This window comes from Oratosquilla oratoria, unplaced genomic scaffold (assembly GCF_046742065.1).
Source record: "Oratosquilla oratoria isolate Oo_2021 unplaced genomic scaffold, ASM4674206v1 SCAFFOLD70, whole genome shotgun sequence".
Lineage (NCBI taxonomy): Eukaryota > Metazoa > Arthropoda > Malacostraca > Stomatopoda > Squillidae > Oratosquilla > Oratosquilla oratoria.
In genome coordinates this window covers 167501-178230 of record NW_027467734.1, presented here as the reverse complement: position 1 = coordinate 178230, position 10730 = coordinate 167501, and positions in this window count along the sequence as shown.

Here is a 10730-nt window from a genome sequence, read left to right as displayed (position 1 = left end):
AGGAAGGTTAATGAGATTAATGAGACAAATGAAAATAAAAAAATAATAATCAGAAAAAGAGGTTGAAGAATGAGAAGACGCCAACTATAAAACAAATACAAAGAAAAAAAAGAAGTAGTTGAAGGCCCCCCCCAAAAAAAAAAGAAGTTGAAGGGCCTCCCCCCCCCAAAAGAAAAAAAAATCACAAAACGAAAACCAAAAAACCAGGAGGAGCCGAAGAAGGAAAAGAAAAACGACGACGAAGAAGAAGACATCCTCCATAAAAATATGACAAAACGAAAACCAAGAACCACAGGGAGCCGAAGAAGAAGAAGAAGAAGAAGACGAAGAAGAAGAAGACGAAGAAGAAAAAGACAATGAAGAAGAAAGCGCTCCTCGAAAAATAATATGACAAAACGAAAACCAAGAACCAGAAGGAGCGGAGGAAGAAAAAAGAAAAACGAAGAAGAAGGCGTCCCCCCCCCTAAAAGATGACATCACAAGAACCAGAAGGCACTGAAAAAGACGAATAAGAAAACTATGAAAAAGCCCTTCAAGAAAATAAAATAAAAAAAAGGAAACAAAAAATCATGAGGAGCCGAATAAAGAGGAGGAGGAGGAGGAAGAAGAAAGGAGGAGGAGGAAGAGGAAGAAAGGAGGAGGAGGAGGAGGAAGAAGAAAAAGAAGAAGAAGAAGAAGATGATCCCCCTAAAAACATCACAAAACGAAATCCAAGTTCCAAAAGAGAAAAAAATTAAAAATAACTAAATAAACAGAAAATAATGACAAAGAAGAAGAAAACTAAGAAAGCGCCCCCGCCCCATAAAGTTAATGTCACAAAATAAAATGTAAGAACCAGATGTAACCGAAGAGGATGAAGGCATATATATATATATATATATATATATATATATATATATATATATATATATATATATATATATATATATATATATATATATATATATATATATATATAAAAGAAGAGGACTATAAAAACGCCCCATAAAAAATTATCACAAAACGAAAATCAGGAACCAGAAAGAGCCAAAGAAGAAGAAGAAGAAAAAAAAAAAAAAACGAAAGACAAAGAAAAAGAAGACGAAGAAACCTTAAGAAATCGCCTTCAATAATCACTGGGACCGTAAATTGAGTCCTACGGCGGATCCCGTCGACGGCACGATCGATGATACTTGTCGAGCCCTTCGGAATGGGTGTAATCGCTTTTGTCCAGCAAGAGATGAGGGAGGGGCGTGGTAAGATGCTCCCCCCCTCTCCCCCTTTCCCCTCCTCCTCCCTCGACTTCCCTCCCTCCCCTCCTCCTCTCCTCCCCCGACTCGCCTCCTCCTCCCCACCCTCTCTGTGTGCTTAGCAGTCAGAGGAAACTGGGGCGAGTCCATCGATTGATTCTGTGCTGTTTGTTATGGTCAATAAAGGACCAAATGTGTTTCGGTGGATCTACAATACATACACACACACGTGCATTCGCACATACATACACATGGACTATATATATATATATATATATATATATATATATATATATATATATATATATATATATATATATATATACACATACACATCAAACAATTCCGACTCGAACCGAGGCTTGCGAGGAAAAGAAAAGAAGTTTAATCTTCATCGGCGATTAATTCAAAATCTTTAGATCTCGGGAGTTTCTTGTTGTAAAACAAATTTCAATTTTGATTAAAAGCCCATTCGACAAAAAACGTTCCTTGTAGCAAACGGAAATAATGATAATCGAGTCCGGGAACGACTGTCGGAATTATTTGATTGACATCGCCGTCACTGGTGATTCTATTCATACGTACATATATATATATATATATATGTATATATATATATATATATATGTGTGTATATATATATATATATATATATATATACATTTTAACAACCACAATGCACTTTAATTCTAAGCCATCAAAGGCCGACATGCAGAAATTTAAATACGGTACTGCCAAGGAATCGAACCCAGCATCATGACAAGTGCGGTAGTGACTTACCAACTACGCTATCAATTTCTGCATGTCGGCCTTTGATGGCTTAGAATTAAAGTAAATTGAGGTTGTTAAAATGTATCTCTAATCACTGGGCCCATTCGGTGTTGTACATATATATATATATATATATATATATATATATATATATATATATAAGTATACACACACACATATATATTGGCTTTCTGGTACAGTGGATAGTGTTTCACTTTCTCATTGAGAATGTCCGAGTTCCAGTTCCGCTCATGGTTTGAGAACTTCAATGACGCTGCAAATCGTTACTGTCCCACTTGTGCAAGGGGATGTATTTTGTATATAGGATCACAACATTGCCCATACATCAGGTTATAGACGAAGTTTGAGCTTTCATCTGGTAGTATAATAGCTGTTGATCACGAACCCAATACTTGATCCAAGACCAGGATGAAACACGTACATTGTACGTATGTCATACAGTACACATTGATACATGGAACGTACTATACGTGGGACTTATGTGTATATATATATATATATATATATATATATATATATATATATATATATATTTGCATACATATATGTAGACATCCATTCATGCAAACCCGACACATATACGAATATACGTGTTCATATATATGTATATATATATATATATATATATATATATATATTTATGTATGTATGTATGTATGTATCGGTATGTATGTATATAGATGGATGTGTATATGGATGCATGTACATATAGATGGGTGTATGGACACATGTATGGATTTATGTATGTATGTACGTATATACGTATGTATGTATGTATGCATGTATGTATGTAGGCTACGTATGTATGTATGATCAATCGTAATACACAAGTCAAAAATGAAAATACCGAATATATATCTTGGAGTAGGATTATCTGCAAATATTATTCCTTGGGGAAATCAAGAGTGTCCAATTTTTTCTTTCTCATTTTTTCGAAAAAAAAAGAAGAAAAAAAAGTTTCAGCTTCATCCGCGATTAATTCGAAATCTTTAGACCCCGACAGTTTCTTGATATAAAACAAATTTTAATTTTGATTAAAAGCCCATTCGAAAAAAAAACGTTCCTTGTAGCAAATAAGAATAATGATAACCATTGACTGGAAACCCGCGACCCCTCAGTGAGCGGCAACGATCACCGAGCCCTCCTATAGATCTCATTGGGAAGAAACGTTGATTTATCATTTATTTACGTATTAGTGGATGCTCGCCGGCCAAGCGGGTTAGAGCGTCGCTACTTGCGGCGGAGGTCGGGGTGACAGCGGTTCGAACTTTCCCACCGGCGAGTTGGATCAAGGGCATGGTTCATTAAATTCCACGCTACAAAGTCTTTTGTAAGGGGCACCATTCTAGCTTCCTGATAGAGGGAGTTTCACAACGTTAAACCGAATCATCATCAGTATTCATCAAATTCCACACTACAAAGTCCCGTTACCTACTCTCTGGAAGGAAGCGAGGGTGTTGATGACTTTGGAAAACGGGAAGGAGGGAGTTGAGTCTATATGACGTCCATATTGCAGGATTACTACTTACAGGTTCGTGTTATTGCTCATAAATTAATCCATGTGTACATGTGTGTGTGTGTGTGTGTGTGTGTGTGTGTGTGTGTGTGTGTGTGTGTGTGTGTGTGTGTGATTCATCATGTTCTTGGATCACGTGTTGGACTTGAGATAAACAGCTACTACCCTCCCGGAAGAGAGCTCAAAGCTCATATATGACCGATGTATGGGTTATGCTGTAGCCTCACACACACACACACACACACGCACACACACACACAAACTCCCCGCCCACGAGAGTTGGAGTAACAACCCGAAGCGCAGCGATACTGAAATTAATTCAGCCCTTGGCGGGATTCGAACTCGGACCACCGAGTTAGCAGTTGTGAACGTTACCACTGCGCCGTCGAGTCGTGTGTGTGTGTGTGTATTCTTCAATTCAAAAGTTTTAAGATCAATAACTTTCTTTTTCAAAAAACTGAGAAGTTCCGGCTTGATTGAAAAAAAAAAAAAAAAAAAAAATCAAGACATTCGATAGTTCAGAAACTTTTATTCCACAGTTTTAGTGAAGAGTTGGGTCCATTCGTACTTGTTCTAGACATTCTGTGCCAAAAAATAATCAATTGTTTGTTTTATTTATTTGTTATTAATTACTTAATTCTTATTCACTCATTTCCTGGTTTATTTCACAAGTTTCCTCGGCATGATGACGGGGTTTATTGAAAATCTATTTCTAGCATCAGACGATTTTATTCATTTGAAGATCGAATTCTAGAGAAGATTTCTCGAATAACTGAGGCCTGGTTTGTCCTTATCATTATTTCTTTCTGAATGAAATCGCTTGACGCTAGACGGAGCTAAAGTTCATGTAGCACACCATATACATACACCACATGCACCCGAGAGAGAGTAAAGAGAGGGGGGGAGAGAGAGAGAAAAGAGAGAGAGGAGAGAGATACAGACAGACAAAGAAACAGACAAACAAGCAGACAGGCAGAAAGACAGGCAGGCAGCCAGCCAGACATACAGTGAGAGACAGAGTAAAAGAGACACACAAACAGACACAGACAGACACGCAGACTATATATATATATATATATATATATATATATATGTATATATATATATATATATATATGTATATATATATATACATATATATATATGTATATATAATAGAATATATATATATATATGTATGTAGAGAGAGAGAGAGAGAGAGAGAGAGAGAGAGAGAGAGAGAGAGAGAGAGAGAGAGAGAGAGAGAGAGAGGGAGGGAGAGTAAGAGAGAGAGTAGAGAAGCACACACACACACACACACACACTCACACACACTCCTGAGAAATCTACTAAACCGTGAACGTAGAAACCATCTTCACCCGGGCCTTAACCCCTTTCCCCCGCCGAAGCCATAAAGGCGAAGCTTCCGTCCCCTCAAGACGGCCGCATAAACCTTAATCGCAAACGAGCGAATGGACAATGAAGAGCCCAATCAACGACCACCGAACTCGTTTCTGATGAAACGCAAATTAATTAACCTCACCGTTGCTAGAGGCTTTCTTCCTTTATTCCTCTGGTATCACCGTCGGGTTGTGGTGTAGCGTTCAGAAACAGAGGGGCATCCCCGCCATTTTTACGGGTTTATAGTTTAGTACGGATCAAGAAAGGCGTAAGCGTCTTCTGTATATATCCGTGTTCTTAACTTCCGATTCTGATACGATTCCCGATATTGATCTAAATTTTCGATTCCGATACGGGTTCCGATTCTGCTCTAAACTTCCGATTCCGATACGAGTCCCGATTCCGCTCTAAACTTCCGATTCCGATACGAGCCCAGATACTGCTCTAAACTTCCGATTCCGATACGAGCCCAGATACTGCTCTAAACTTCCGATTCCGATACAAGTGCCGATACTGCTCTTAACTTCTGATTCCGATACGAGACCCAAAACTGACCTAAAACTTCCGATTCCGATACGAGTGACGATACTGATCTAAACTTCCCATCCCGATAAATGGTATAACTCTACTGAAAATAACCATGAATTATAACTGATCATTGATGGTATCGGAATCGGATGTTTAGAGCAGTATCGGGACTCGTATCGGAATCGTTAAAAAAAATTTATATCGTCCCAGTACTAGTGGATAGTGTTATCTAGTTTTGTCTAAAGTCAGAAGATTTCATTCGGCTGTTAGGGTATTTCTTCGTTGGTGATTTATTTATTTATTTACTTCTTTTTTTTTTTTTAGTCGTAATCCCGTTTTGGTAGTGAAGAACCGTGATATATGAATTCGCGTTATATTCATTCATTCATTCATCTATTTATCTACTTGTTTATGTTAATTTACCTGTGTTTATTAATTTATTCTTTATGTATTTATTTATCTATTTTCTTATTCACTTACTTATTTGTTGATTTAATTATCCATTTATTTACTTGCTGATTGACTTATTCATTTATCTATTCACTTATTAATTAATTTATTAATTTTCCTGAGTAGAAACAAAACGCTCTTCAAATTGACTATCATTTACCCGCTTGAAGAACACATACGTTTAGGGAGGAAGGAAAAATTGCTGATTGACGTTACTTTATGAAGGACACTCTTCAATTTTTTTTTAATTATTTCATTCAGTGGAGCCAAACATGAAAAAAGCTAAAACAAATAAACAAACACACACACGAACGTATACATGCATACACACACACACACAAACACACACACACATAAACACACATACACCAACATACAAACACACATACACAGACACTCACAAACACATACACACACAAATACATACAAACACACATACACACAAACACATATACAAACACACACACATACACTCACAAAAACACACATACACTCACAAACACACACATACACTCTTCAGCCAGCTTGAAACCCGTTCAACCAATTACAAAGCACTATGCGAGTATTTTGCGGGGTACAGTGAATCCTAAAATTCACTATCCCTGATACTAAACCCAACTACCTTAATACATCCTCAAGCTCTATTGTATCAATAGATCGGTCGCACAGCCTTACTCACCCTTCTCCTCGAGCCCTAAATAACATCGCTGGCCAAGCGGTTTAGAGCGTCGCTACTTACGGCGGAGTCCGAGGTGACGATATGATGCACCAACGTGTTAATAATGCTGGAGATGAATTTCCGCGTCCTCACCACGGTTAACAAAACGCATTGGAATAACTAAGGAATTCACGAACTTTGAGTCAGAATGGTCAGGAAAGGAACCGCTGGAGTATGAATGAATCAACAATGGTAGGGAGGGAGGGAGGGAAGGAGAGAGGCAAAGAGGGAGGGAGGGAAGGAGGGAGGGAGGGAAGGAGGAAGAGAAGGAAGGAGGGAGGGAGGGACGGAAGGAGGGAAGGAGGAAGGGAGGGAGGGGAAGGGAGGGAAGGAGAGACGGAAGGAGGGAGGGAGGGAAGGAGGGAGGGAGGGAAGGAGGGAGGGAGGGAAGGAGGGAGCGAGGGATCCATGGACCAAAACAGAGTAAGGAAATCGATAAACTAGAAAGAGTAAAAAAAAAAAAAAAAAAAAAAAAAAAAAAATGGTAGTGAAAGAGAGAGAGAGAGAGAGAGAGAGAGAGAGAGAGAGAGAGAGAGAGAGAGAGAGACAGAGAGAGAGAGTTGGGGAGGGGAGGGAGTTGCACACACACATACACACACACACGCGCACACATATACATACACGTAACCACACACATGTGGGTACATACATAAAAACAGATATAAAGGTAGATACGTAAATAGATAGCTCGATAGCTAGATATATATACATAGAGAGGAAAGAGAGAGCGAGAAAGGAAGAGTGAGAGAGTGAGAGAGAGTGAGAGAGAGAGAGAAATACACATGATGGACAGCGATTGATTAGACTGATTAAAAAGTGATCGTACCGATGCAGAGCGGACGAAGGGGAGGCAAAAATGGATTCATCTCCGCTATGGCAACAGAATCTACAATTTGATTTTGAATAACACAAGGTGAGTCCAATAACCCTGGTGCCTCGGGGCAAAGGGGCAGGTGGGGGGCAAAGGGGGAGGAGGGGCAAGGGGAAGGGGGGAGGGGAGGGGATGCGGTTTAATGGAAATGAATAAAACAGTTTGATGGCAGCTATGGTGAGATGGAAAATGTTATCTTGCACTAAAGGTCTAACTGAGTTTAGGTTTAGAATAAGATAAAACGAGACTACATACATACACACATATATATATATATATATATATATACATATATATATATATATATACATATATATTATATACATATATATATATATATATTAGCGCTGAAAATGTTATTATACGAAAGCGCTCTGCCTCGTTAGATTATTTTTCATGGTGGTTACTTATGCATTTGTGAACACACGTTTTTAGTGTTTTCATTGCATATATATACATACATAAATACATACACACATACATTATATATATATATATATATATATATATATATATATATATGTATAATGTGTATATGCATATATCTATATAGTTTGAATAGAAAAAGAAAACGAATAATGAAAGTGATATTCACTGAAATTCAATCATTGCAAAGGAATTATTCATCAACGTTAGAGAGAATAAAACTTCCTTTAACCCGAATAAAACGAAGCACGAGCTGAGTAAGACTGAAAAGATTACTTTCAAAGGCCGCGCCATTTTCCCTTCTTGAGTCCGAATAGCCTGGGTATGGGGCAGTCACTGGTCCCTGTAGTTACAATTCAAAGGCCAATGTCAACGTGGCCTGTTTATTTTATTATTTACTATTTGCCTCTTTTTTTTTCATTATTTAACTTTACCTTATCTATTCATTTGATTTATTATTTATTTTATTATTATTATTTCCGTTTATTTATTTATCACTATTATAACTTTTTCGCATCCGACCTAGTTATGGACCAAAAGGTCTCCTGTCGGTATGTTCATACTTTGTAATTCTTTGTAAAAAGCAAAAATAGATAAAAGAGGAATTATTCTAAATGAATATAATATTTAAATAGATAAATGAACAAATAACCTAAGAAATAAATTGATGAATAAAATTGATGAATACGTAAATAAGTTAATCAATAGATATAATCTATATATGTATCCCGGATAATAGTTAAGGATGTATGTTTTAAGTATACATATTTTGTGTTCGCATACACAAAGATAATAGCTGCCAGTCACGAGTCCAGCGCGTGGTCCAGGTCTGTAGTGAGTGACACGCAAACACACTCACACACACACACACACACACACACACACACACAATTACACCTACACTTACACACAGACTTATAGACATACACACACACACACACACGCCTACACTAACAAACAGACTTATAGACTTACACACACACACACACACAAACACACACACACACAGACTTACAGACTTGCACGCACACATACATACACACTTACATCTACACGTACACCCAGACATATAAACTTCCACACACATACCTCAGCCATGAGAGTCAGTGTGTGGAGTTGCTCGTTGAATGAAGAATATTGAATTGATTCACTTAGTCCGGCACATGCCACGACGTCAAGGAGATCGAAGAGGCGAGATTGAGTTCGGATTGAAAAGTGGTTAATTCTTGGAAATTGGCGCTCGCTCGCTCGCTCGCTCCGTGGCCGCGCGACGCGCGAGAGGAGCCGTGATTGAAACAATTGAGAGCAGGGAATGGGGTCCGCTCGCTCTAAACGCGCGCCCGCGCCCGCGCCCGAGCGAGAAAGGTCAACATGACGTTCCTTTTCTCGAACGCGCGTACATGCGAACCTACATACGAGAATATATACATACATATATATATATATATATATATACTGTATATATATATTTTTTTACATATATATATCATATATATATATATATGTGTGTGTGTGTGTGTGTGTGTGTGTGTGTGTGTGTGTGTGTGTGTGTGTATTCACCTTGGTCTTTGGATCACGTGCTGGACTCGTGATCGACAGCTATTTCCCTCCCGGAAGAGAGCTCAGAGCTCGTATGACCGATCTATGACTAATGCTGTGACCTTACACGCACACACCCCCAACTCTCCGCCCATGAGAGTTGGAGTACCGACTCGAAGCGTAGCGATACTGAAATTATTTCAGCCCTGCTTGCGTACATACTCGTACATACGCCCGCAAACGCGCACACACAAACAATGGTTCCTGGACTCCAGCTCTTCAAGAATACGCGCATACGCACACACGCACGCACGCACACACATGATTCGATGGGGGCCGTGGTAGAGTTCCCGGCGGCCACTACGGCGGTCCGAGTTCGAATCCTGCTCAGGGCTGAAATAATTTCAGTATCACTGCGATGCGAATCGTTACTCCAACTCTTTTGGGCGGGAAGATGGGGGTATGTGTGCGTGTGAGGTCACATCATCCATAGATCGGTCATATATGAGCTCTGAGCTCTCTTCGGGGAGGGAAATAGCTCTCGATCACGAGTCCAACACGTGATCCAAGACCATGGTGAATCACACACACACACACACGTGACTTCATGTACACGTACGACATTAAGATCTTTCTAGTGTTCCAAGGCTGGCGCCAAATTAAACTAAGAAATTTGTAGGAATCAAAGAATGATATCGAGGTCTCCGTAACTAACAAATGGGTAATTACTGAGAGGTAATCACATAATTAACGAACATACATATGCAAAGCATACAATTTTATAGACAAATACACACACACACACACACACACACACACACACGTGTCCACATAGAGTGGTGGACACTTGGAACAAACTGAACGAAACATAAGTATGTGCAAAAACCATACAAGAATTTAAGTACAAACTAGATGCTGAAAGATACAAAGACGGGTCACTACGAGCATAGCTCCCCTTCCCGTATAATACAACTAGGTAAATACACGAGCACTCCAATACGTGTATGATTGTGTATAAAAGCATACAAACTTGTTAAATGGATGCCGGAGGAAGTCGAAAGGAATCAAAAAGTGAGTTTGGGGGATTAGAGAATGTGTAGTAACGGAGGCATCTTATAGGAACAGAGAACGGGAGAAAGGAAGGAAGGGAGGTAAAGGGAGGGGGGAAGGGAAGGGGAGGAAGGGAAGGGGGAAAGGGAAGGGGGGAAGGGAAGGGGGAAAGGGGAGTGTAAAGGGAGGAGGAAAGGGAGGGGGAAAGAGGGGGAAGGGAGGGAAAGAGGA